The sequence below is a fragment of the Mesoplodon bidens genome, assembly GCF_964165515.1.
Source record: "Mesoplodon bidens genome assembly, chromosome: 2".
Classification (NCBI taxonomy): domain Eukaryota; kingdom Metazoa; phylum Chordata; class Mammalia; order Artiodactyla; family Ziphiidae; genus Mesoplodon; species Mesoplodon bidens.
In genome coordinates, this window is record NC_138177.1 from 37,380,655 (window position 1) to 37,407,220 (window position 26,566).

Genomic DNA, 26,566 nt, shown 5'->3' on the forward strand with positions numbered 1-26,566 from the left:
CAAATATTTTCTCCCATTCTGAGGGTTGTCTTTTGGTCTTGTTTATGGTTTCCTTTGCTGTGCAAAAGCTTTTAAGTTTCATTAGGTCCCATGTGTTTATTTTTGTCTTTATTTCCATTTCTCTAGGAGGTGGGTCAAAAAGGATCTTGCTGTGATTTATGTCATAGAGTGTTCTGCCTATGTTTTCCTCTAAGAGTTTGATAGTGTCTGGCCTTACATTTAGGTCTTTAATCCATTTTGAGCTTATTTTTGTGTATGGTGTTAGGGAGTGATCTAATCTCATACTTTTACATGTCCCTATCCAGTTTTCCCAGCACCACTTATTGAAGAGACTGTCCTTTCTCCACTGTACATTCCTGCCTCCTTTATCAAAGATAAGGTGACCATATGTCCGTGGGTTTAACTCTGGGCTTTCTATCCTGTTCCATTGATCTATCTTTCTGTTTTTGTGCCAGTACCATACTGTCTTGATTACTGTAGCTTTGTAGTATAGTCTGAAGTCAGGGAGCCTGATTCCTCCAGCTCCGTTTTTCGTTCTCAAGATTGCTTTGGCTATTCGGGGTCTTTTGTGTTTCCATACAAATTGTGAAATTTTTTGTTCTAGTTCTGTGAAAAATGCCAGTGGTAGTTTGATAGGGATTGCATTGAATCTGTAGATTGCTTTGGGTAGTAGAGTCATTTTCACAATGTTGATTCTTCCAATCCAAGAACATGGTACATCTCTCCATCTATTTGTATCATCTTTAATTTCTTTCATCAGTGTCTTATAATTTTCTGCATACAGGTCTTTTGTCTCCTTAGGTAGGTTTATTCCTAGATATTTTATTCTTTTTGTTGCAATGGTAAATGGGAGTGTTTTCTTGATTTCACTTTCAGATTTTTCATCATTAGTATATAGGAATGCCAGAGATTTCTGTGCATTAATTTTGTATCCTGCTACTTTACCAAATTCATTGATTAGCTCTAGTAGTTTTCTGGTAGCATCTTTAGGATTCTCTATGTATAGTATCATGTCATCTGCAAACAGTGACAGCTTTACTTCTTCTTTTCCAATTTGGATTCCTTTTATTTCCTTTTCTTCTCTGATTGCTGTGGCTAAAACTTCCAAAACTAGGTTGAATAAGAGTGGTGAGAGTGGGGAATCTTGTCTTGTTCCTGATCTTAGTGGAAATGGTTTCAGTTTTTCACCATTGAGGACGATGCTGGCTGTGGGTTTGTCATATATGGCCTTTATTATGTTGAGGAAAGTTCCCTCTATGCCTACTTTCTGCAGGGTTTTTATCATAAATGGGTGTTGAATTTTGTCGAAAGCTTTCTCTGCATCTATTGAGATGATCATATGGTTTTTCTCCTTCAATTTGTTAATATGGTGTATCACGTTCATTGATTTGCGTATATTGAAGAATCCTTGCATTCCTGGAATAAACCCCACTTGATCATGGTGTATGATCCTTTTAATGTGCTGTTGGATTCTGTTTGCTAGTATTTTGTTGAGGATTTTTGCATCTATGTTCATCAGTGATATTGGCCTGTAGTTTTCTTTCTTTGTGACATCCTTGTCTGGTTTTGGTATCAAGGTGATGGTGGCCTCGTAGAATGAGTTTGGGAGTGTTCCTCCCTCTGCTATATTTTGGAAGAGTTTCAGAAGGATAGGTGTTAGCTCTTCTCTAAATGCTCGATAGAATTCACCTGTGAAGCCATCTGGTCCTGGGCTTTTGTTTGTTGGAAGATTTTTTATCACAGTTTCAATTTCAGTGCTTGTGATTGGTCTGTTCATATTTTCTATTTCTTCCTGGTTCAGTCTCGGCAGGTTGTGCATTTCTAAGAATTTGTCCATTTCTTCCAGGTTGTCCATTTTATTGGCATAGAGTTGCTTATAGTAATCTCTCATGATCTTTTGTATTTCTGCAGTGTCAGTTGTTACTTCTCCTTTTTCATTTCTAATTCTATTGATTTGAGTCTTCTCCCTTTTTTTCTTGATGAGTCTGGATAATGGTTTATCAATTTTGTTTATCTTCTCAAAGAACCAGCTTTTAGTTTTATTGATCTTTGCTATCGTTTCCTTCATTTCTTTTTCATTTATTTCTGATCTGATTTTTATGATTTCTTTCCTTCTGCTAACTTTGGGATGTTTTTGTTCTTCTTTCTCTAATTGCTTTAGGTGCAGGGTCAGGTTGTTTGCTCGAGATGTTTCCTGTTTCTTAAGGTGGGATTGTATTGCTATAAACTTCCCTCTTAGAACTGCTTTTGCTGCATCCCATAGGTTTTGGGTCGTCGTGTCTCCATTGTCATTTGTTTCTAGGTATTTTTTAATTTCCTCTTTGATTTCTTCAGTGATCACTTCGTTATTAAGTAGTGTATTGTTTAGCCTCCATGTGTTTGTATTTTTTACAGCTCTTTTCCTGTAATTGATATCTAGTCTCATAGCACTGTGGTCGGAAAAGATACTTGATACAATTTCAATTTTCTTAAATTTACCAAGGCTTGATTTGTGACCCAAGATATGATCTATCCTGGAGAATGTTCCATGAGCACTTGAGAAAAATGTGTATTCTGTTGTTTTTGGATGGAATGTCCTATAAATATCAATTAAGTCCATCTTGTTTAATGTATCATTTAAAGCTTGTGTTTCCTTATTTATTTTCATTTTGGATGATCTGTCCATTGGTGAAAGTGGGGTGTTAAAGTCCCCTACTATGATGGTGTTACTGTCGATTTCTCCTTTTATGGCTGTTAGTATTTGCCTTATGTATTGAGGTGCTCCTACGTTGGGTGCATAAATATTTACAATTGTTATATCTTCTTCTTGGATCGATCCCTTGATCATTAGGTAGTGTCCTTCTTTGTCTCTTCTAGTAGTCTTTATTTTAAAGTCTATTTTGTCTGATATGAGAATTGCTACTCCAGCTTTCTTTTGGTTTCCATTTGCATGGAATATCTTTTTCCATCCCCTTACTTTCAGTCTGTATGTGTCTCTAGGTCTGAAGTGGGTCTCTTGTAGACAGCATATATATGGGTCTTGTTTTTGTATCCATTCAGCCAATCTGTATCTTTTGGTGGGAGCATTTAGTCCATTTACATTTAAGGTAATTATCGATATGTATGTTCCTATTCCCATTTTCTTAATTGTTTTGGGTTCGTTATTGTAGGTCTTTTACTTCTGTTCTGTTTCTTGCCTAGAGAAGTTCCTTTAGCATTTGTTGTAAAGCTGGTTTGGTGGTGCTGAACTCTCTCAGCTTTTGCTTGTCTGTAAACGTTTTAATTTCTCCATCAAATCTGAATGAGATCCTTGCTGGGTAGAGTAATCTTGGTTGCAGGTTTTTCTCCTTCATCACTTTAATTATGTCCTGCCACTCCCTTCTGGCTTGTAGAGTTTCTGCTGAGAGATCAGCTGTTATCCTGATGGGGATTCCCTTGTGTGTTATTTGTTGTTTTTGCCTTGCTGCTTTTAATATGGTTTCTTTGTGTTTAATTTTTGACAGTTTGATTAATATGTGTCTTGGCGTATTTCTCCTTGGATTTATTCTGTATGGGACTCTCTGTGCTTCCTGGACTTGATTAACTATTTCCTTTCCCATATTAGGGAAGTTTTCAACTATAATCTCTTCAAATATTTTCTCAGTCCCTTTCTTTTTCTCTTCTTCTTCTGGAACCCCTATAATTCGAATGTTGGTGCGTTTAATGTTGTCCCAGAGGTCTCTGAGACTGTCCTCTGTTCTTTTCATTCTTTTTTCTTTATTTTGCTCTGCAGCAGTTATTTCCACTATTTTATCTTCCACCTCACTTATCCGTTCTTCTGCCTCAGTTATTCTGCTATTGATCCCATCTAGAGTATTTTTTATTTCATGTATTGTGTTTTTGATCGATGCTTGATTCATCTTTAGTTCTTCTAGGTCCTTGTTAACTGTTTCTTGCATTTTGTCTATTCTATTTCTAAAATTTTGGATCTGGGAAATAGAATCTTGGATCATCTTTACCATCATTATTCTGAATTCTTTTTCAGGTAGACTGCCTATTACCTCTTCATTTGTTAGATCTGGTGGGTTTTTATCTTGCTCCTTCTCCTGCTGTGTGTTTTTCTGTCTTCTCATTTTGCTTATGTTACTGTGTTTGGGGTCTCCTTTTTGCAGGCTGCCGGTTCGTAGTTCCCGTTGTTTTTGGTGTCTGTCCCCAGTGGCTAAGGTTGGTTTAGTGGGTTGTGTAGGCTTCCTGGTGGAGGGGACTAGTGCCTGTGTTCTGGTGGATGAGGCTGATCTTGTCTTTCTGGTGGGCAGGTCCACGTCTGGTGGTGTGTTTTGGGGTGTCTGCGGACTTTTTATGATTTTAGGCCACCTCTCTGCTAATGGGTGGCGTTGTGTTCCTGTCTTGCTAGTTGTTTGGCATAGGGTGTCCAGCACTGTAGCTTGCTGGTCGTTGAGTGAAGCTGGGTGCTGGTGTTGAGATGGAGATCTCTGGAAGATTTTCGCCGTTTGATATTATGTGGAGCTGGGAGGTCTCTTGTGGACCAGTGTCCTGAAGTTGGCTCTCCCACCTCAGAGTGGGCCCTTGATTTTTAAGACTGGTACATGTTGCCAAGTTGGCTTCTAGAAAGGTTGAACCTATTTCCGGTTCACCAGTGTATGCTTGTGACCATTTCCCCACACCCTTGCCAAAAACTGACCCTTGTTATATATTTTTAAAATCTTGACCACTTTGTGGGGTTGAAAAAAAGATGTCATATGGTTTTAACCTAAAAGCCACTTAGCATCTACTAGCACAACACAGAGGCTCCCAGAACCACCAGGAACTTGACCTGGAGCGGATGCCCCTTCCTCCCACCCTTGGCTAGGCCTTCTGAGGTCCTCACCCTCAGGAGGGTGGCAGTGACGGCACTGGGGCCCCAGGTTCCCCCAGGACAGATCCAGAGCCAGCACAACGGTGCCAGTCCTGATCATTCCGAAGAAGAAGGACACTTCAGGGCCAGCCACCAACCTGGGCTGCAGGCCTGAGAGTCACGTACAAAGTGAAGCACAAATTTGGATGGGAACCTTACCTAGACTGTGGGCTCAGGCCCAGGGCCTGGCTTTTCTCCTTCCCTACCAGAGCCTTCAGTTCAGCAACAAAGAGGGGTCTTGGGGCTCAGTCTCTTCAGCCACATGTGTGTGCAGCACATAACCACCTGCTAAGCCCTTTGACATAATTGTGTCATTTAATCCTCAAGACAACCCAGGAAGGAAGATACAAATATTATCCCCATTTACAAATGAAAATATCAAGGTTCAGAAAGATTGAGTAATTTTCCCAGGGTTGGAAGGAAAACCAGGATTTAAATCTAGACTTCAGACCCCAAATACTAAGCATTTCCAGGGTGACCTATAACATATCTGGTCCCTGGTATTTCTCAGCCCAGCAGTACTGTCCTCATCCTTACGTACTTGTGTGAGTTTCAGGACCCAGGAGCTCCTTCTCGAAGGTCCGGCTGTGGAACGTGCTGGCTGGGAAAGCAGGGTGCCTAAGCCGTCGCTGGCACCCCCTTCCCTGCCAGTTCTGCCTGCACCCCGGCCACATCAGGCCTGCTGCCAGGAAAAGGGAGCGAGATCTCCTTAACCATCAGGGCTGTGGTAGGATTAAAGTCCATTAGGCAAACCTTGACATCCTTTGACTTACAACGCAATATTATTGATGATGTTTGAAATGAGATTATTTCAGAAACATTAAGTGGTCATGGAACAAGTGGCATCAAACCCAAAGCAGAGTCTTCCAGTTCCTAAGCAATCTCGAGTCTTCCAGTTCCTAAGCAATCTCTTTAGTCCAAGGCTCCTCTTAATTTGTAGTAAATACACCAAGCTATTTAGCTGTGCGATTAGGCCTTTGAGCAAGGAGAGCTCATGAACATATCTATTCTTGAAACATGCTTGATCTAAAGTGAACATAAATGGCAGCTCGAGATACCTGCATGCATGTATGCATTCATTCATTCAGCTGGTGTTTATAGAGCCCCTACCATGTGCCAGTCCCTAACCAGGCATGCGGGATTCGGAAATGAAAAGGCACAGCCCCCTGCACCGAGGGCTCCCTCCCCCAAATTCTTGTGCAGTTAAATGGATCTGTAATCCCTGAGAGTGGTGCTAATAGAAGACAGACAGCACCTGCTACAGGCCTGGGGCCAAATCAGGAAACACTTCCCAGAGGAGCTTTGCAGGAGGAGTTGGGTGGAGGTGAGAGTGGGGTCTAGGCACACCACTCTATAGCTCCCCCAAAGCTCCAGGCTGTAGCCTGAGGGAGGCAGGGGAGGGATCAGATGTGTTTTAGGGAACTCGGTCTGGTGGCAGAGTGGAGAAGGGACTGGGAGGGGAATTACTGGGGACAGGAGCCCAGTGAGGAGCCCACTGCAGGGCCCAGGTGAGAGTGATGGTTGGCAGTGGACACTGGCCTGGCTGAGAGCAGCAGGGCTCAAACCCAGCTCCCCGTGGGAAGCCCCATGGGAGCATTTAACCATACAGCTTCCACCTGCAGAATTCTGATTCCGTTGGTCTGGGTGGAATCTGGGGACCTGCATGGTAACACAACTCCCCAGATGACGCTATTGCCAGCTTAGGAACTACTGGCCCATGTGTCCTCCAGCTTGGATATTCTAGGAGACGAGTTAATATATAGGCTTTGTAAGCTGTAAAATGTTATGCAAACATGAGTGATATGTTTCTCAGGATTTTCTGGGTGGAAGTAATTTTACCAAACACCACCTGATCACTTCTCTCAGTGTGTAATCAGTGGCAGGCTTGACCTTCAGTCTCTGACACTCTGCATCTGTTTCTCTGGTCCTCCAGCCTCTAACAGTCCAGGCAAAACAGAATTCTTCTTCAGCCAAGGGAAACAAAAAGGGGATAATTTTGACAGTAAATAATCCTCTCTCTTTCCCACCACTCACTCACCTGTTCATATATTTGGGAAATCCAAATGATATTCCCCTGGTTTTAAATAAGACCATTTTATTCACAGACTGCTCTTGTTAACCATCCAGAGTCCATTTACCTTCTCCCGGGGGGCTTCCTTGACCTCAGCCTCACAGGCAAAGCCTGCTCTGGCCAAGACCTGCTCTTACACTGGCCCTATTACCATCTTGTACTGGCCAAAGCTTGCAAGATCTCCAATGGGCTGAGTCCAGATAAACTCGTCGTGTGTGACGCTTTGGGGCATGCAAATTTAGGTGCCGATCTTGGTCCTGCCTCTTACCAGTTGCATGGGTTTGGACAGGTAATTTAAATTTCTGAGCCTCAGTTTCTGAGCCACATAGTTCCCTGTGCTATACAGTAAGACCTTGTTGTTTATCCATCCTATATATAAGAGTTTGCATCTGCTAACCCCAAACTCCCAATCCTTCCCTCCCCCGTTCCCTCCCCCTTGGCAACCACAAGTCTGTTCTCTGTGTCTGTGAGTCTGTTTATGTTTCGTAGATATGTTCCTTTGTGGCGTATTTTAGATTCCACATATAAGTGATATCATATGGTATTTGTCTTTCTCTTTCTGACTTACTTTGCTTAGTATGATAATCTGTAGGTCCATCCATGTTGCTGCAAATGGGGACAAACTATTTGAAATGTGACCCTCAACGCAGATGGTAGCAGTAGGCATAGAAAGGAAGAGACAGATTAAATGCAGGAGACAAGTAAAGGATGTCAGAGATAGTACCAAGGCTCCAAGCCTTGGGGTGGAAGGAATACCATCAACAGAAGTAGGAAGTATTATTAATAACAGCTGACATTTTTTTTGAGAAGCTGTAATGTCCTAGCCACTGCAAAATTAAGAGCTTTTTGTGAATCTTTTCATTAAGTCCTCCTATTGGCCCTGTAACATAGCTAAAATTATCATCCCCATTTTAGAGATTTTAGAGGTAGAAAATTGAGACCCAAAGTGATTACATGATTTGCTTAAGATTACAAGGCTCGTAAGCTATGGACCAGTATTTCAACCCAAGTCTGGCTCACAGTCTCTAGAATGCACATTCTTAACCCAGCACTGAATAGCACTTTCAACCCACCTGCAGATATAAGCTGGGATAAAGGGAGAGTTGGTTTGGTGAGCTAGGCAAACCTGGCCTCTGTAGCTGCTGCCACCCCTAAGAGATCAAGTTCACCCTTCCACTGATCTGGGTAGATGGCAGTCAGTTCTCATGGAAATTGGGATTTCTGTTTAAGATATTTGCTCTAGAAAAGGTGTACTGTAGACTGGGGGTGGGGGGGAGAGGGGAGAAGGCAACTTCAGTTCAGATTCTGGACAGACTTGGGAAGATAATGGCCTTTGGAACATCAGAGAATAAGGAGAGGATGGAGCTAGAGATGATCATACTAAGTGAAGTAAGTCAGAAAGAAAAAGACAAGTACCGTATGATATCACTTATATGTGGAATCTAAAATATTGCACAAATGAACCTTTTTACAAAACAGAAACAGACTCGTGGACATAGAGAACAGACTTGTGGTTGCCAAAGGGGAGAGGAGGAGGGAGAGGGATGTACTGGGAGTTTGGGGTTGGTAGATGCAAACTATTAGATTTAGAAGGGATAAACAAAAAAGGTCCTAATGTATATCACAGGGAACTATATTCAGTATCCTGTGATAAACCATAATGGAAAAGAATATAAAGAAGAATCTATATATGTGTATAACTGAGTCACTTTGCTGTACAGCAGAGATTGGCACAGCACTGTAAATCAATTATACTTCAATAATAAAAAAAGAAAAAAAAAATAAGGAGAGAGACGAGATCAGTGGAAGAAAGTTGTGGGACAGAGGAGGAAAATTCCCCAAAGCCCAAAACATTCTTTTAAGTAAAGGACTTTGTATGGGCAGCCAGGCAGGGAGAAAAGAGCAAAAACAAAAGGAAATGAATTCATTTCCACCAGTTATTTTATCTGGGTTTCTCCAGCAATATTCCCTTTTAGGCCACTGAACCCAAAGTCTAACAGCCTAGCAAAGCTTCCCTAATGCCCAGCTCAGAATTATCCACCGTAGATGTCTTTGTCCCAGACAGAGGATTTTGCTCTTAAACTTAGATAATATAAACATCCAAAAGAAAGGAAAGACTCAAGGAACTTAACATCATGGAACTCTCATATTGGAAGTAGCCCTTAGACCCAGGCAAGAGAGGCCTTTGCCCTGGGTCTCCTTGGCCATGCCCCTGCTCTGTGAGGACAAGTCTGTGGGGTCAAAAGGACGTGTCTGTGCCTTCTCTTTTAAACCATTCCTTTTCCCTGTCCAAACAGCCCTGAGCTGCTTCCAGGACCTGTTCAGACCTCTTCTCCCTTGTCTGTCCTTCCACGGGTACGCAGACGTCTGTGCAGGGTGGCCAAGAGGCAATTCTTTGGGGACAGTGAATGGAGCCTGGACTTTTAGGCTGGAGTGTCCACACTCTGTGCACATGAGGTCCCTCATGGGTACAGGAGCAAGTCTGGAGTGGAAAGAGGAGGGGGGTGAGCTACAGGCTAACAACTGGGCCAGCTATCCCCATGCTGCTTCCTTTCAGCATGGAGCTCCAAGTAGTCTTGGCATTCTAAAATTGAAACTGGACGTCCAGGTGTCCAAGTATATTTATCAAGGCAGGAGGATAGAACACTTTTTATCTCACAGGTGCTAGCTTGATTTTTAACTTTGAGATATTTAGACATATGGTCTGTGGCCTCCATTTGTCATCTTGCCCTGGGCCCCACAGATGTTAGGAGGAAGAACTTGGATAAAAGAAACCATAAAAGTCATCTGTTTCAATCACCCAGCCAAGCTTGGGATCCCATTAAATGCTTAAACACCTCCAGTTATGATTGGCGTTGGTCTCACTGCCCCCTGAGTCACTAGACTACTCTGTCTCAGCAGCTTCTCACTCCTAAAAAGTGCTCCTTTCTTTTGAGTGAAAGTCCATCTTCCTGTTCCGGAAATACCATTTAGTAGTACTAACTGAAGGCTTACTCTGCCAAGTAATAGGGTGCTGAGGTTGATGAGCTTTGGTGTCACATAGACCAGGATCCAAGTCCTGACTCTGCCGCTTACTAGATGTGTGCTTTGGTCAAGTTTCTTAATCTCTTTCACGTTCAGTTCCTTCATTTGTGAAATGGAAATAATAATTCCCAATTCAAAGGATTGTCATCGTTAATAAATATCTATGATCGACACTATTCATTCCTTTTTTAAAGGTAAAATTGACATATAACATTATATTAGTTTCAGGTGTACAACATAATGATTCCATGTTTGTATACATTGCGAAATGATCACCACAGTAAGTCTGGTTAACATCCGTTACCACACATAGCTAGTGGGAACCTGCTGTACAGCTCAGGGGGCTCAGCTCGGTGCTCTGTGGTGGCCTAGATGGGTGGGATGGGGGAGGGTGGGAGGGAAGTCCAAGAGGGAGGGGATATTTGTATACATATAGCTGATTCACTTCGTTGTACAGCAGAAACTAACACAACATTGTAAAGCAACTATACCCCAATTAAAAAAAAAAGATCCACTCTCTCTTAGCAACTTTTGAATATGCAATACAGTATTATTAACTGGTAGTCACCATGCTGTATGTTACATCCCCACAACTTATTTATTTTGTAACTGGAAGTGCATACCTTTTAACCACCTTCCCCCATTTCTCCCACCCGCCAACCCCCTGCCACTGGCAACCACCAATCTGTTCTTTGTTTCTATGAGGACAGTATCCAGCCTTGATATCTTAAGAGAAGGTCCAGTCCCAGTGAGGAGGGACATAGTGCCAATAAATAGCGGCTTGCTTGTTATTGTTGCCTAGGTGCTCTTACACTTTTTCTCATGGGTAAGAAATTGGCATTCGATGGACTTGAGGATATGGGGAGGGGGAAGGGCAAGCTGTGACAAAGCGAAAGAGCGGCATGGACATATATACACTACCAAACGTAAGGTAGATAGCTAGTGGGAAGCAGCCGCATAGCACAGGGAGATCAGCTCGGTGCTTTGTGACCGCCTGGAGGGGTGGGATAGGGAGGGTGGGAGGGAGACGCAAAAGGGAGGGGATATGGAAACATATGTATATGTATAACTGATTAAATTTGTTATAAAGCAGAAAAAAAAAGCCTCTGAATAAATTAAAAAAAAAAAAGAAATTGGCATTCAACCTAGAAGACCAGAGAAGCAGTCTGCAACACCACTTACTAGTTGTGTGACCTTAGATGAGTCACCTGTTCTCTCTGAGCCTCATTTACCTCATCAACGAAATGGAGTTGATGATAACTCCATCACCTCACAGAGCTCTTATATTAAAAAGCTCCTACCCAAACAGTCATTTTTCAGTTTTTCATTCTGTAAACATGCATGAAAGGTCTACTCTGTATTAGGTGCTGAAATAGGAAAGTGTGCCCCAGCTCCTGCCCTCAAGGGCCCTACACTCTAGTGAATGAGACAAAGAGATAATAATACTTTTTTAAAAAAGAATACAGTGTGATAAATGCTGGCAGCCTGATGGAGGGGACAATTGGCTCTGTCTCGGCAAGGTTTCATGGAGGAAGTTGCGCTTGAAAGAGGTGGAGGCATTAAAGGTGGGGAGGGAAATATTATGAAAAAGAAAGTGTGGAGTCACATCATTTAATGGAGCAGAAATACAGCACAAAAATAAGTCTTTCTTTTAAGAGACAGGTCTTCAGATATTTGACAAAAGTTATCATAGCCTCTCCTCCCATCCTTTCTCCAACATCTTCTCTTACACAAGCTCAACAAGCCCAGTTTCTTCAACCATTGTTCACTTGATTGGCTGTGAACATGGTCCATTCCCTATATGCCCCAATGGCAGGGAATACTTAAAGGTCTACATATATCACATAATCACCATAACCATTTTATTAGCTGTAGAATAATTAAAACCTTATTTTAAGGCCATTTATACTTTCCAAAATTCCAGGAGTCTGTAAGCTACAGTACAAATCAGGAGGTTCATCATCTATTCACATAGTGGTGTATGGGCTTGTCTCATGGACATAGAAAAAGTATGTGTGTGAAGAGAGTATAAGGCATATAGAAAAGAGGAAAAGAATGTGTACATGCTCATTCAGAGATTCTGTGGACTGCTGGCTTAATGCTATTAGGAGACAATAAAAACCTCAGTTCTAGATAGTGTCTTATTAAATCTCAAGGGACCTTGGTGGAATAGGTCAGAGACTAGGTCAGGTGTTATTTTTTAACTCTCTTAGACTCAAAGTTCTCAGAATTGGCTTTGATGGAACTGGGTGCTTTTCCATGATTGTAAATTAAAAGGAAAAGCAAAATGAACAGGAGGAAAGTTCCCCTGGAAGGAAACAACAGCCCAGCCACAGGAGCTGGAGGCCCTGCTGCTGTCTTAAATATCGCACTGGGCATCGGGCAGATGGCAGAGCCCCACCACAAGCTAGGTGGCTGTTGTTGGCCCCAGGCTGTCTGACTTAACATGGGTGTTCATTCTCACTGTTGAATATGGGGCATTATTTGTGTAAATGAAGTCCCCTTTAAAGCCCCATCTCTGGGTGAAAAGAGCCTAGTCCTTGAAGGATAGCTGGAGGGGTACACTGGCACCAGTCCTGTCTGTTTCATTCACAGTGGCCACAGCCAGCATCTCTCAAGGTAGCAGGAGGCCACTGTGGGACAAGATCTACCTAGGACACTAGCTGTCCTTGCTCACACTCTCAGCCATCTTCTGCTTCTGCCTACCCCAATGGTAGTACTGCAGCTGCCTGCTCAGCCTGTCAGTTCGGGGCCTTGTCCTTGCTGTGGCCTACTAGGGAATTAAAGGAGGGAAGACACCTGGTTTCCATCATGAAAGAATTAGAGCCTTGGGCAGTGGTTCTCACACTTCACTGTGAAAGGAAATACTTGAAATGAGGGTGACTATCCTGGTTTATGCCAGTTGTCCCAGCATAGTTATTAATAGTGCCCCCTTTTACTCAGAAGTGTTCCAGTTTGGGCCATAAATTGAACAATCACCCTACTTAAATTCAGATAACCAGACCTCACCCACAGAGAGTCTGGTTTACTAGGTCTAGGGGTTACCAGGAATCTGGATTTTAAACTAGCATACTCAGTGTTTCTGTCGCATGCTTTAAGAAATTCTCATAGTGAGGTAAAAGCGAGTAGAAACAGAAAGAAACTATAAAAACAATCAGAAGACAATTAACAAAATGGCAACAAGTACATATTTATCAGTAATTACTTTAAATGTAAATGGACTAAATTCTCCACTCAAAAGACATGGAATGGCTGAATATTTTTTTAAAAACAAGACTCATCTCTATGCTACCTCACTTTAGATGTGAGGACACACACAGACTTAAAGTGAAGGAATGGAAAAAGATATTCCATGCAACTGGGAAACCAAAGAAAGCTGCAGTAGCTATACTTATATCAGACAAAATAGACTTTAAAACAAGACTAAGATAATAGACAAAGAAGGGCATTTATGACAGACATAATGATGTAGGGTCAATCCAACAGGTTGGTATAACATTTGTAAATATTTATACACCCAACATAGGAACAACTGATATATAAAGCAGGTATTAACTGACCTAAAGGGAGAAATAGACAGCAATACAATAGGAGTCGGGGACTTTAATACCCCCACTTACATCAATGGATAGATCATCCAGACAGAAAATCAATACAAAAACATCAGCTTTAAACAACATGTTAGAACAGTTGGGACTTAACAGATATTTACAGAACATTCCACCCAAAAGCAATAGAATACACATTCTTCTCAAGTGCACATGGAACATTTTCCAAGATAGGTCAGGTTAGGCTACAAAACAAGCCTTAATAAATTTAAGATGATTGAAATCATATCAAGCATATTTTCCTACCACAATGGTATGAAATGAGAAATTACAGAAATAAAACTGGAAAACTCATAAATATATGGCATTTAGATAGCATGCTACTGAACAACCGATGGGTCAAAGAAGAAATCAAAAGATAAATTAAAAAATTACCTTGACACAGATGAAAATGTAAATGTAACATACCCAAATTTGTGGGATGCAGCAAAAGCAGTTCTAAGAGGGAAGTTTATAGCAATAAGTGCCTACCTCAAGAAACAAGAAAAGTCTCAAACAGTGAAGGTTTACACCTCAAGGACCTAAAAAAAGGAACAAATAAAGCCCAAAGTTAGTAGAAGGAGGGAAATAACAAAGATTAGAGCAAAAATAAATGAAACAGTGACTAAAGAGATAATAGAAAAGATCAATGAAACTAAGAGCTGGTTCTTTGAAAGAAATCAAGAAAATTGACAAACCTTTAGCTAGATTCACAAAGAAAAAAAGAAGACTCAAATAAAATCAGAAATGAAAGAGATGTTACAACTGATACCGCCGAAATACAAAGGATCATAAGAGACCACTGTGAAATTATATGCCAACAAATTGGATGACCTAGAAGAAATGGATAAACTCCTAGAACCATACAACCTACCAAGACTGAATCATGATGAAATAGAAAATCTGAACAGACTAATTAGTAGTAAGAAGATTGAATCAGTAATCAAAAACCTCCTAACAAACAAAAGTCCAGACCAGACAACTTCATTGGTGAATTCTTCCAGTCAAAGAAGAATTGATACCAATCCTCTTCAAACTCTTCCAAAAAAAAAAAAGAAGAGGAAGGAACTCCCCCATACTCATTTTATGAGGCCATCATTACCCGTATACCCAAACCAGACAAGAATGCCACGAGAAAAAAAATTACAGGCCCTATCCCTAATGAATATAGATGTCCTCAACAAAATATTGACAGACTGAATTCAACATTTAAAGGATTTAATTAAAGTACATTAAAAGGATTATACACCATAATCAAGTGGGATTTCAGGGATGCAAGGATAGTTCCAACATCTGCAAATCAGTCAATGTGATACACCACATTAACAAAATTAAGGATAAAAATCATATGATCACGATCTCAATAGGTGCAGAACATTTGACAGTTTTCACCATCCATTTATAATTTAAAACTCTCAACAGCAAGTACAGAGGGCACATACCTGAACATAATAAAAGGCCATATATGGCAAGCCCACAGCTAACATCATACTCAACTGTGTAAAGTTGAAATCCTTTCCTCTAAGATCAGGAACAAGATAAGAATGCCCACTCTTGCCACTTTTATTCAACATAGTGTTGAAGTCCTAACCAGAGCAATTAGGTAAGAAAAAGAAATATAAGGCATCCAAATTGGAAGGGAAGAAGTAAAGCTCTCACTATCTGCAGATGACATGATATTATATATAGAAAGCCCTAAAGATTCCATCAAAAAAAAACAGCTGTTAGAATAAATGAATTCAGTAAAGTTGTAGGATGCAAAATCAATACACAAAAATCTGTTGTGTTTCTGTACACTAATAACAAACTATCAGAAAGAGAAATGAAGAAAACAATCTCATTTATAATTGCTTCAAAAAGAATAAAATACTTAGGAATAAATTTAACCAAGGAGGTGAAAGACCTGTATATTAAAAACTACAAGACATTAATGAAAAAATTGAAGACACAAATAAATGGAAAGATATTTCATGCTCATAGAATGGAAGAATTAATATTGTTAATATGTCCATACTACCCAAAGTAATCTACAGATTCAGTGCAATCCCTATCAAAATTCCAGCAGCGTTTTTCACAGAAATAGAACAATCTTTTTTTGTGTGTGTGTGTTACGCGGGCCTCTCACTGTTGTGGCCTCTCCCATTGTGGAGCACAGGCTCCGGACACGCAGGCTCAGTGGCCATGGCTCACGGGCCCAGCCGCTCTGCGGCATGTGGGATCTTCCCGGACCGGGGCACAAACCAGCGTCCCCTGCATCGGCAGGCGGACTCTCAACCACTGTGCCACCAGGGCAGCCCCAATAGGAGGTTTTTAAAAAATATCCTCCTGATCCCCCTGGGTCAGAGACCCAGGTGCAGGCTGTGCCTTGGCCGTAGGCTGGGGCTTATGTTGGCTGGTCCCAGAGGGGCTACTTACTAGGAACATTTTGAGAAACTGTTTATCATTCATGTTTCCTACCAAATCCCTATCTTCTTTGTGTCTTTCTGTTTAGGAAGTTCATAAATGCTACTCTCTCTGTCTCTTTTCAATTTTACCTAAATTGGCATCCTCCCATCTCTGAGAGTTACTGGTAATTCCTACCGATCATTTTTCTTTGGACAAGTCATCCTCCTTTATGATGATAACCCTTAAAAGAACAGGAAAAGTTGCCTGTGGCCTCAGTCTCTTCAAGGTGTCTTATTTAAAGAAACTCAAATCCAATATGCAAAACATATGTGGAAAGCAATTTAAACCTTTAGTGAAGATTTGGGGGAAGTCCCAATGGGATAAATTTCATTCATAATATACAAAAAAACTTAAAAGTCTCTTTCCCATTTCCATCTCTCCCAATATCTCACACACACAGCAGCCACCTCGAGTCTACTCCTCCCTGCAGTCTCTCCAGAATGTTTTTCAAGGACCTTTTATGCCAGCTCTTGAACTTCTCCTTCTCTCCTTTCATTGTCTAAGTGTATTCAGGTCAGGTCATATCAGTTCAAACAGCATGGTATCTCCCGACTTATCTTTTATTCTCCCCAGTCCAGGAGATGAGCTGGTAGGCAGAGTTTAGCAGAAAGCAGAGGATATAAACATTATATGTTTCCCTATTACACAATATGTTTTCCTATTGCACCAAAAAGTGTAAAGTTGCTCTCTTTTAACCTGTCTTTTGAGAAAGCATGGCTTATCTGGATCAGCCTATTCTGGAGGCTTCCCTGATGGGTAACCTGGCCACATGCAGTTTTCACCTGCTTCAGCCCTCAGGGGCCAGTGGATGAAATGGGACTCCTGTCTCCATCTTCACTTCTGGGGGGCAGTTGGAAGCTCAATTTAGAATCAGCACAAGCCTCCCCACCGCATCTACAGGGTGCAAAGTGAGAGATTCATCTGGAAGAGCCATCACAGGCCCCTCCCATGGCCAGAGAAATTAGAGCATGTAATGCAGAGAGAATTACGATTCATTGAGATATAACTACTGTTTGCTTAGTTTTGCTCCCTCTGGAAGACAATATATTGATAAGTCAAGTAGGTCAATTTTTAGAAAAGTTTAACTTGGAACTTCACAAAGACACCCAAGGAGTTAGTTGAGAATTAGCAAACCCAGAATGTGGAATAGGAACCATATATATTGTGGGATGCAGTTGACTTGAGTGTGTGTGTGTGTCAACTATTAAGAATAGGAGGCATATTTGGATGTGAATTTCCCATTCTGCTCACTAAGCCCACGGGGTTCTGCCAGGAGCTCTCCTGTGGTTTTCGTGGAGTCCCGCGCCCACCTGCACAAGTAGCAAAAGATCTGCTGCCTGCATCACTTCATCACCTGCAAATGGACTTTTGAGAATCCTCCTCAGGGCCCTCTTGCCCATTTTAGAATGTTTTCATTGAAGTGATTAAGGATCCTGAATAAATCCTGGTGCAATCGTTAAGGCCCCCAAACCCTGTAGCTGCCTTGTCACACCCTCATCCTGCCCTCAGCCTGGTTCCATCAGACCCGACGGGCAGGATGAATGGGCCAGGTCTCTGGGCTGGAGGACAGGAGAGGGGGCAGCTCAGTAATGCTTCCCACACCTCCCTGTACCACATGGGTTGACAGTTTTCCAATCTCCCTGCTACATTTGTTTGTGTCCTGTGAGATTTGCCTTAGATTTGGTCTAAATTTTCCTTGGTCTACTTTTATCCCATTACTTCAAATGCTGTCCCCTTGGAGCACGTTGAGCAAGCCTCCCCCTTCCTGCTACTCTGAGTTAGATGACTCTAGGGTCCTGTGACCAGCCCCTCACAGGCTAGCTCCCTCTGGCCCACTCATTAGCCTAATGCCTTGCCCCTCCTTATCTCCATCTGGCCTCAGAAATCAAACTCTCTGTCCCTTCAGTGGCCTGGGTTCTTATTTGGATCTCTTCCAGTCTCCTGACATCTTGCCAGCAAGGAGAAACAAACCCCATAGATGCTTCTGCCTTTCCTAACAAGCCTGTTCAGTAGTCATCAGGCTGGAGGCCTGCTGCCTGGGGATCTCGGAACACCTTCCAAACAATAGTAGAGATCAAATACAGATGGAGAGAAATCCAAGCGTGTGGTGCAGAGCAACGCACCTTGTGGAAAGGAAAAGTGAACCCCTTCCCAACACACAGGCCCTAGAAGAATGGCCGTAAGGTTCCGCATCCTGACCTCTTTATTGGCTCCAACCCACCCAGAGACACCATGTACTTTGGTTCTCCTTGCACTCCCTTCCTCCTCCTTCTGGCCTGCTTGGCCCGAGGACACAGAATCCAGAGCCAGTCTTGTTATGGGCAGCAGATGATGCCACAAACTCTGCAAGGTCACCCGCCTCCCCTGCTGCCTCCAGCCTGAAATCCTCCCAAAGACCTTCATTCCTGCATCATTTCCCGAAAGGGCCAGATAGTAAGACTCAAACCTGTTAAAGACACAGATTCTGGGCACCCCCCCGTGGAGATGCTGCTTCAGTAGGTCTGGAGTCTCTGCTTTAACATGTGGCTCAGGTGATTGTTACCATCAAGCCAATTTGAGAAACCCTACTTCAGGGGACACCTTAGCTCCTGGGGAGACAAGTGCAGATGTTCTAGGAGGAGAGACAGCATCCTAATGGCAGGGCCCTGGACTGGGGCCAGGAGGCTTTGCTCCCACCACCTCTCCAGTTTCATCTCTGTCTTGCTGTGTGTGGTTAAGCAAGTCACTTGTCCTCTCTGAACTTGGTTTCTTCATCTAGAAAAGTAAAGATATTGGGCCAGATCTCTTAGAGTGCTTCTATTTCCGTGGACCATTTTTGTATAAGTAACTGGTTTGTTAAACAAGCATATTGCATGGTTTATGCTCAAAAAGCAACTTTGATTTTTTTTCTTCTAGTATCCCTTTATTTTTTAATTTTAATTTTTTAGCATACCCCTCCCCTCCATTTATTTAGTAACCTTTAAAAGTCTTTATAAAAGTAAAATTTTATAGATTTCTACATAAAGTCTCTGTATAGCTTGTGTTATGTGTATACCTAGGACCTAATAATTTTATCATCATTTTATATGATGTCTTTATTAATTTATTTATTTTTGGCTGTGTTGGGTCTTCGTTTCTGTGCGAGGGCTTTCTCTAGTTGTGGCGAGCGGGGGCCACTCTTCATCGCGGTGCGCGGTCCTCTCACTATCGCGGCCTCTCTTGTTGTGGAGCACAGGCTCCGGACGCGCAGGCTCAGCAATTTTGGCTCACGGGCCCAGTCGCTCTGCGGCATGCGGGATCTTCCCAGACCGGGGCACGAACCCGTGTCCCCTGCATCGGCAGGCAGACTCTCAACCGCTGCGCCACCAGGGAAGCCCTATATGATGTCTTTAAAATTACATTTTCTTACTGTTTTTTGCTAGTGAAAAATGATAATAAGATGACTTAGAATGTTTCTTCTTTTTCTGTTATTGGAATGCTTTGTGTAAGATAGAATGATTTCTTTATTAAATGTTTGGCAGGTGTTTCTGGTGAAGCCCTCTGGGCCTAGGTATTTTCTTTTTTTTTTGAAAGTCAATTTTTGATATTTGATTCTTCACATTATAATATGTGTCAAGTAATTTACTTCTTGATGAGATGTTAGTAGGTTACATTATTCCATAAATGCATTCATTTCATCTGTATTTTTAGATTATTGGCATAAGGTTGTTTTTAATACCCTTTAGTCTCCTTATGTTTGCAGCATATGTGGTAATATCCATTTTCATTTCTTCTAGTCTGTAGTTGTGTTTTCCCTCACTTTTATTGATCAGAATCTCACTGAAGGTCTATCACTTTATTGTTTTAAAATTTTTATTGACATATAGTTGATTTACAATGTTGTGTTAGCTTCTGCTGTACAGCAAAGTTATACATACACGCATATCCACTCATTTTTAAAAAAAATAAATTTATTTATTTATTTTGTCTGCATTGGGTTTTTGTTGCTGGGCACGGGCTTTCTCTAGTTGCGGCGAGCAGGGGCTACTCTTCATTGCGGTGCGCAGGCTTCTCATTGCGGTGGCTTCTCTTGTTGTAGAGCATGGGCTCTAGGCATGCGGGCTTCAGTAGTTGTGGCACACAGGCTGTAGAGCGCAGGTTCAGTAGTTGTGGCACACGGGCTCAGTTGCTCCACGGCATGTGGGATCTTCCCGGACCAGGGCTCAAACCCGTGTTCCCTGCATTGCCAGGCGGATTCTTAACCACTGTGCCACCAGGGAAGTCCTGGCCACTCTTTTTTAGATTCTTTTCCCATATAGGTCATTACAGAGTATGGAGTAAAGTACCCTGTGCTATACAGTAAGTCCTTATTAGTTACCTATTTTATATATAGTAATGTATATATGTCAATCCCAAATCTCCAAATTTATCCGCCCCCGTTATCCCCTGGTGACCATAAGTTTGTTTTCTACATTTGTGACTCTACTTCTGTTTTGTAAATAAGTTCATTTGTACCATTATTTTTAGATTCCACATATAAGTGATATCATATGATATTTGTCTTTCTATGTCTGACTTCATTCAATATGACAATCCTAGGTCCATCCATGTTGCTGCAAATGGCATTATTTTGTTCTTTTTTATGGCTGAGTAATATTGCATTGTATGTATGTACCACATCTTCTTTATCCATTCCTCTGTTGATGTACATTTAGGTTGCTTCCATGACCTGGCTATTATAAATAGCGCTGCAGTGAATATTGGGGTGCATGTATCTTTTTGAATTATGGTTTTCTCCAGGTATATGCCCAGGAGTGGGATTGCTGGGTCATATGTTAGTTCTGTTTTTAGTGTTTTAAGGAACCTCCATACTGTTCTCCATAGTGGCTGTACCAATTTACATTCCTACCAACAGTGTAGGAGGGTTTCCTTTTCTCAGCACCATCTCCAGCATTTATTGTTTGTAAATTTTTTGATGATGGCTATTCTGACTGGTGTGAGGTGATACCTCATTGTAGTTTTGATTTGCATTTCTCTAATAATTAGTGATATTGAGCATCTTATCGTGCTTTTTGGCCACCTGTATGTCTTCTTTGGAGAAATGTCTATTTAGATCTTCCACCCATTTTTTTGAATGGTTTATTTTTTTTTATATTGAGCTGCATGAGCTGTTTGCATATTTTGGAGATTAATCCCTTGTTGGTCAATTCATTTGCAAATATTTTCTCCCATTCTGAGGGTTGTCTCTTCATTTTGTTTATGTTTTCCTTTGCTGTGCAAAAGCTTTTAATTAGGTCCCATTTGTTTATTTTTGTTTTTATTTTCATTACTGTAGGAGGTGGATCAAAAAAGATCTTGCTGCGCTTTATGTCAAAGAGTGTTCTGCCTATGTTTTCCTCTAAGAGTTTTATAGTAGCCAGCCTTACATTTAGATCTTTAATCCGTTTTGAGTTTATTTTTGTGTATGGTGTTAGGGAGTGTTGTAATTTCATTCTTTTACATGTAACTGTCCAGTTTTCCCAGCACCACTTATTGAAGAGATTGTTTTTTCTCCACTGTATAGTCTTGACTCCTTTGTCATAGATTAGGTGACCATAGGTGCATGGGTTTATCTCTGGACTTTCTATCCTGTTCCATTGATCTATATTTCTGTTTTTGTGCAAGTACCATACTGTTTTGATTACTGTAGTTTTGTAGTATAGTCTGAAGTCAGGGCACCTGATTCCTCCAGCTCCATTTTTCTTCCTCAAGATTGCTTTGGCTATTTGGGGTCTTTCATGTTTCCATACAAATTGTAAAATTTTTTGTTCTAATTCTATGTAAAGTGCTATTGGTAATTTGATAGGGATTGCATTCAATCTGTAGATTGCTTTGGGTAGTATAGTCATTTTCACAATATTGGTTCTTCCAATCCAAGGACATGGTATATCTCTCCATATGTTTTTGTCATCTTTTATTTCTTTCATCAGTATCCTACAGTTTTCTGAGTACAGGTCTTTTGTCTCCTTAGGTAGGTTTATTCCTAGGTATTTTATTCTTTTTGAGGCAATGGTAAATGGGATTGTTTCCCTAATTTCTCTTTCTAATCTTTTGTTGTTAGTGTATAGGAATGCGAGAGATTTTTGTGTATTAATTTTGTATCCTGCAACTTTACCGAATTCATTGATAAGCTCTAGTAGTTTTCTGCTAGCATTTTTAGGATTTTCTATGTATAGTATCATGTCATTTGCAATCAGTGAAAGTTTTACTTCTTCTTTTCCAATTAGGATTCCTTTTATTTCTTTTTCTTCTCTGATTACCATGGATAGGGCTTCCAAGACTATGTTGAATAAAAGTGGCGAGGGTGGACATCCTTGTCTTGTTCCTGATCTTAGAGGAAATGCTTTCAGTTTTTCACCATTGAGAATGATGTTTGCTGTGGGTTTGTCATATATGGCCTTTATTATGTTGAGATATGTTCCCTCTATGCCCACTTTCTGGAGAATTTTTATCATAAATGGGTGTTGAATTTTGTCGAAAGCTTTTTCTGAATCTATTGAGATGATCATATGGTTTTTATTCTTCAATTTGTTAATGTGGTGTATCACATTGATTGATTTACATATATTGAAGAATCTTTGCATCCCTGGGATAAATCCCACTTGATCATGATGTATGATCCAAGTATCCCTTTACTTTAAAATGTATTTAGTGAGAGAAATCTGCCCCTGCCCCTAGATTAAAACTTGTGCCAGCCCCATTGCTTTTTCAAAAATTTATTTATTTAATTTATTTATTTTTGGCTGCGTTGGGTCTTCGTTGCTGCATGTGGGCTTTCTCTAGTTGCGGCGAGCGGGGGTGGGTGACTCTTCGTTGCAGTGTGCGGGCTTCTCATTGCGGTGGCTTCTCTTTGTTGCAGAGCACGGGCTCTAGGCACACAGGCTTCAGTAGTTGTGGCTCGTGGGCTCAGTAGTTGTGGCTCGCGGGCTCAGTAGTTGTGGCTTGCGGGCTCTAGAGCACAGGCTCAGTAGTTGTGGTGCCAATCCTTGAGGCATGAAAATGTCTGTCCTTTGACCTCCAGCTTCTGGCTGAGGCAGAGAACCTGGAAGTGGTTGGCCCTGTCCTTGTGGAAGGTGACTCAGTGCATCCCGTTAATGGTTGAGTTCCCTCCCCAATACAAATACACCCAGTGGGGCATGTCCTCCTCAGGACAGTGAGCAGGGGCCCAGCATCACCACCAGGGGGCGTCCTTCCTCCACCCCACCCCCATCCCATTCCCAGTGTAGGGCCTAGACGCTCCATGTTGAGTGGGTAAAGAATTTTGGCTTGAAGGGACCCCCCAGTAATTAGACTACACTGGATTCCTCAGTAGGGTCTCACCTCCCCCTCCTCCATCAGTACATCAGCGTGAACTTACCCATCCAACTTTCTGGTTGGTGGGTTGGCCTGAGGATGTCGGGATATTGGAGTAAGAGAAAGGAGTGATCAGCTCTGGGCACTGGGAATATGGACAGGCCCAGGAAAGAATAGGGAAGGAGATGGGAAAGAGGCGTGTGGGGCCAGAGAGAGGGGGATCGGCCATGCAGCCAACAAGGACACATCCGCCAGGGAACAGGTCAGCATTCTCCAGTGGAGCATGAAAGAGGCAGCTGGACTCCCTTCCCCCATTGAGCCTCGCTTCCCAGAGCAGGGAGAGGCTCTTGTCCTGATGGTGCATTGGGCAAGGGTTCCGGGCAGTGACACTGAGGGAAGGAAACGAGGAGGGGATAGGATGTGGCCTTAGAGGTCTGACCTCAGGTTCTCAGGCTCAGGGACCTCAGACCAAGGCAGCCGTGGAGGTCAGGTAACAAGCCCCCTTGGGGATGTCCACTCCAGAGTCTTGGGGTCACAACCAGGTGCCAGCGTGTGCCCGTCTGTCCTCTCAGCCTCCCTTTCCAGCTCTCACTGACCTTCCCCTCTCTTCTCTGTCAGGGACTGACACCCTTGGCCATGACATGCCCCCAGCTGCTGTCTGCTCAGGTACAGCCTGCGTGACTGGGCCGTCGCTGCTCCAGCTGTTTCATGTAAGTGTGAGGCACAGGAGAAGGTGCCTGGATGCTGGGTAGAGAGAGGTGTTGGTGGAGAGGGAGCTCCAGAAAGTCCTGGTCACAGAGGGCGGGCCCCGGGGGTCTGCACTGGGCAACAGGTTTGTCCTCGTTGGCTGCCCTCAGCCCCTGAGTTGGTCGCTACTGAATCCATTCTGTCCAGAGCTCCTAGGCCCTGTGAGGGAACGTAGGGACCTTGTTCTCAAGGCCTCAGGAAATTAATCAGGCAACTGGTGTGACAGAAACTCCACAGCACTGGCCCTTGGGTCCTGACTCAGACACTTGCTATTGTATGACTTTAGGCAAATCGTATAAAGGTCTGGCTTTCCCTCCTGTGAGTGGGGTTTTTGTATGGTTCAAAGGAGGTGTGGTAGTTATCTTTCGCTATATAACAAACTACCACAGTTTAGCAGCTTGCAAGGACACACATCGATTATCTCACAGTTTCTGTGAGTTAGGAATCCAAGCAACGCCAGCTGGTTCACCGTTTCAGGGTTGGTCATGAGGCTGCATTCAAGGTGTCCACTGGGATTACAGTTTAATCTGAAAGCTCAGCTGGGGAGGGATTCACTTCCACTCTCACTTAAGTGGTCGTTCGGTTCCTTTTGGGCCATTGGATTGATGGCTCTAACACCCTGCTGTCCATTGGACTGAGGGCCAGAGGCCATCCTCAGTTCCTTGCTGCAACATAGGCCTCCCCAGAATCCAACTTCCTGCATCAAAACCAGCCAGGGCGAGAGCTGGCTCACAAGAGGGAAGTCACAATCTTTGAGAATCTACTCACAGAGTGACATCCCATCCCCTCTGCTGTATTCTGTTAGTTAGAGGCAAGTCGCAGGTGGCACCCCTCCTCAAGGGGAGGGGAGTACACAAGGCATGACTGCCAGGGGAGAGGCTCATTTGGGGCCATCTTAGAACCTGCCCATCATAAATGGGGACAGAAATGGAAACACGTTGTAAACTGTACAATGAATGCTGTTTAGATTCAGGGAGTTATTGTGATCATTTGCATCTAGTTGCAAAGAGAAAATAAGCACCCCTGAAATCATAGAGAGCCACTGGGTGTGGGCATTTAAATGCTAAGTTGCACCACCAGGACTGGGCCCTCTGGGAAGCTGGCTAGTTGACCACATGCACTTCACATGTGCCTTCTTGGTTTATGACTGTCAGGCCAGACTTAAGTGATCACAGAAGGTCTGGGCCTTCCTTCTCCCCACAAATAACTATGTTTGAAGGATATCTTAGAGGTTACAAGGGGCCCTCACATACATGAATCTTTTTCCTGAGTTTTTTGGTAATCTCTTTTTTACCATGAGAAAGAAGGTCAGTTTCCAAGATGTCCACTAAGCGGCACAGTTGGGCCCTGAATGGGCCTTCAGCCCTGTGGCTCTGCCTGCACTGCAGTGCTCCCCATTTCCAGGCCACTTCTGCTGTGCAGTCTTCATGGTACTGAAAGAGGGAGGCCAGGCATGGAAGGCAAAGAGAAGGGAGGGCACTGTTCTTGTATGGCTTCATAATTCCCCGTTCTCTAAAACAGCCTGGACACATCCCAGGGGACTAGGCCAAGACTTTCAGTAGAGTGGACCACTGCTGCCCCCTCCAGCTTCAGGTCACTAGGCCTCTCTGTCTCCTGAGCAGCCCTCAGGGGTGAGCATGCAGGGGAAGCAGAGGAGGGTGGAGTGGTGTGGCTGTGATGGTGTGTAAGTCCTCCTAAGCCTGAGGTTCACCTGCCCGCCCCCAACAAATACCCACTGAACCCTGAAGCATGGCTCACCATGCATTTGGGCAAAGTCAAATTGGTCTTGAACAAGGATGCTCTGGTCTGCAGATCAGATGTGAGCGGAGAGATACAACTTGCTGCCCTCTCGTGGCAGATCAGAGTCATTACTGCCAGGCCCGTGAAAGAAACGCTGTATGGTGAGATGATTACCAAACTTTTAAGTACCCGCTGTGTGCCAGGCACTGTGTATAATGCTGCAGGAGGATAGGATACAGTATATGATGCAACTCCTGACCCCAGAGGACTCATAATTTAGCACAGGAGTCAAGATGTTCCCACATGAAAGTTGACAAGCATCATACCAAGACAGGATTTGAAAAGTGGCACATGGAAAGGCATTACAGTAGAATTCCAGCAGGAGAGAGTGCATCACGATGAGGCAGTCAGGGGAGGCTTCTCGGAGCCTTGAAGGATGGGCAGAATTTAAATAGATGGAGACAGTGAGAGCATGCTCTCCCCTACTGAGACCCTTCAGGAACCCCCACTGTCTTCAAGAGAGTTAAATCCTAATTCTTTGCCTGCCTTACAGCCTCTCCAGCTTCATTCCTACCCCCAGCCTTCCCAGAGTCCTTACAGTTCCCGGAGCCTCTGTGTTCTTTCACACCCCTGGACCGTGCATTCTGCCCTCTCCACCTGGTCTACCGGACAAGCCCCTATTCAGCCTTTAGGAATCAGCTCAAATATAACATGTTCCATGGAACTTTTCCCCAAGTAGTTAGCTGCCCCCTCCTCTGTGTTCCCACAGCCCCTGGTCTGTGCATCTCT

The 26,566-nt window shown here is 42.9% G+C and overlaps 1 protein-coding gene across 2 annotated transcripts in view; it reads left to right on the top strand.

The window, feature by feature from the left end:
- The window catches only part of FAM163A (family with sequence similarity 163 member A), an 80,370-nt gene that overhangs the window by 47,789 nt on the left and 6,015 nt on the right, over nt 1-26,566 (top strand). The window contains exon 2 of one of the 2 annotated variants that reach the window (XM_081223424.1): nt 23,909-24,000. The gene's annotated coding sequence lies outside the window, so the exon portion shown is untranslated. Of the gene's footprint in view, nt 1-23,845; nt 24,001-26,566 lie in introns of those variants that run through there. The other variant, XM_081223425.1, reaches the window with a different exon arrangement.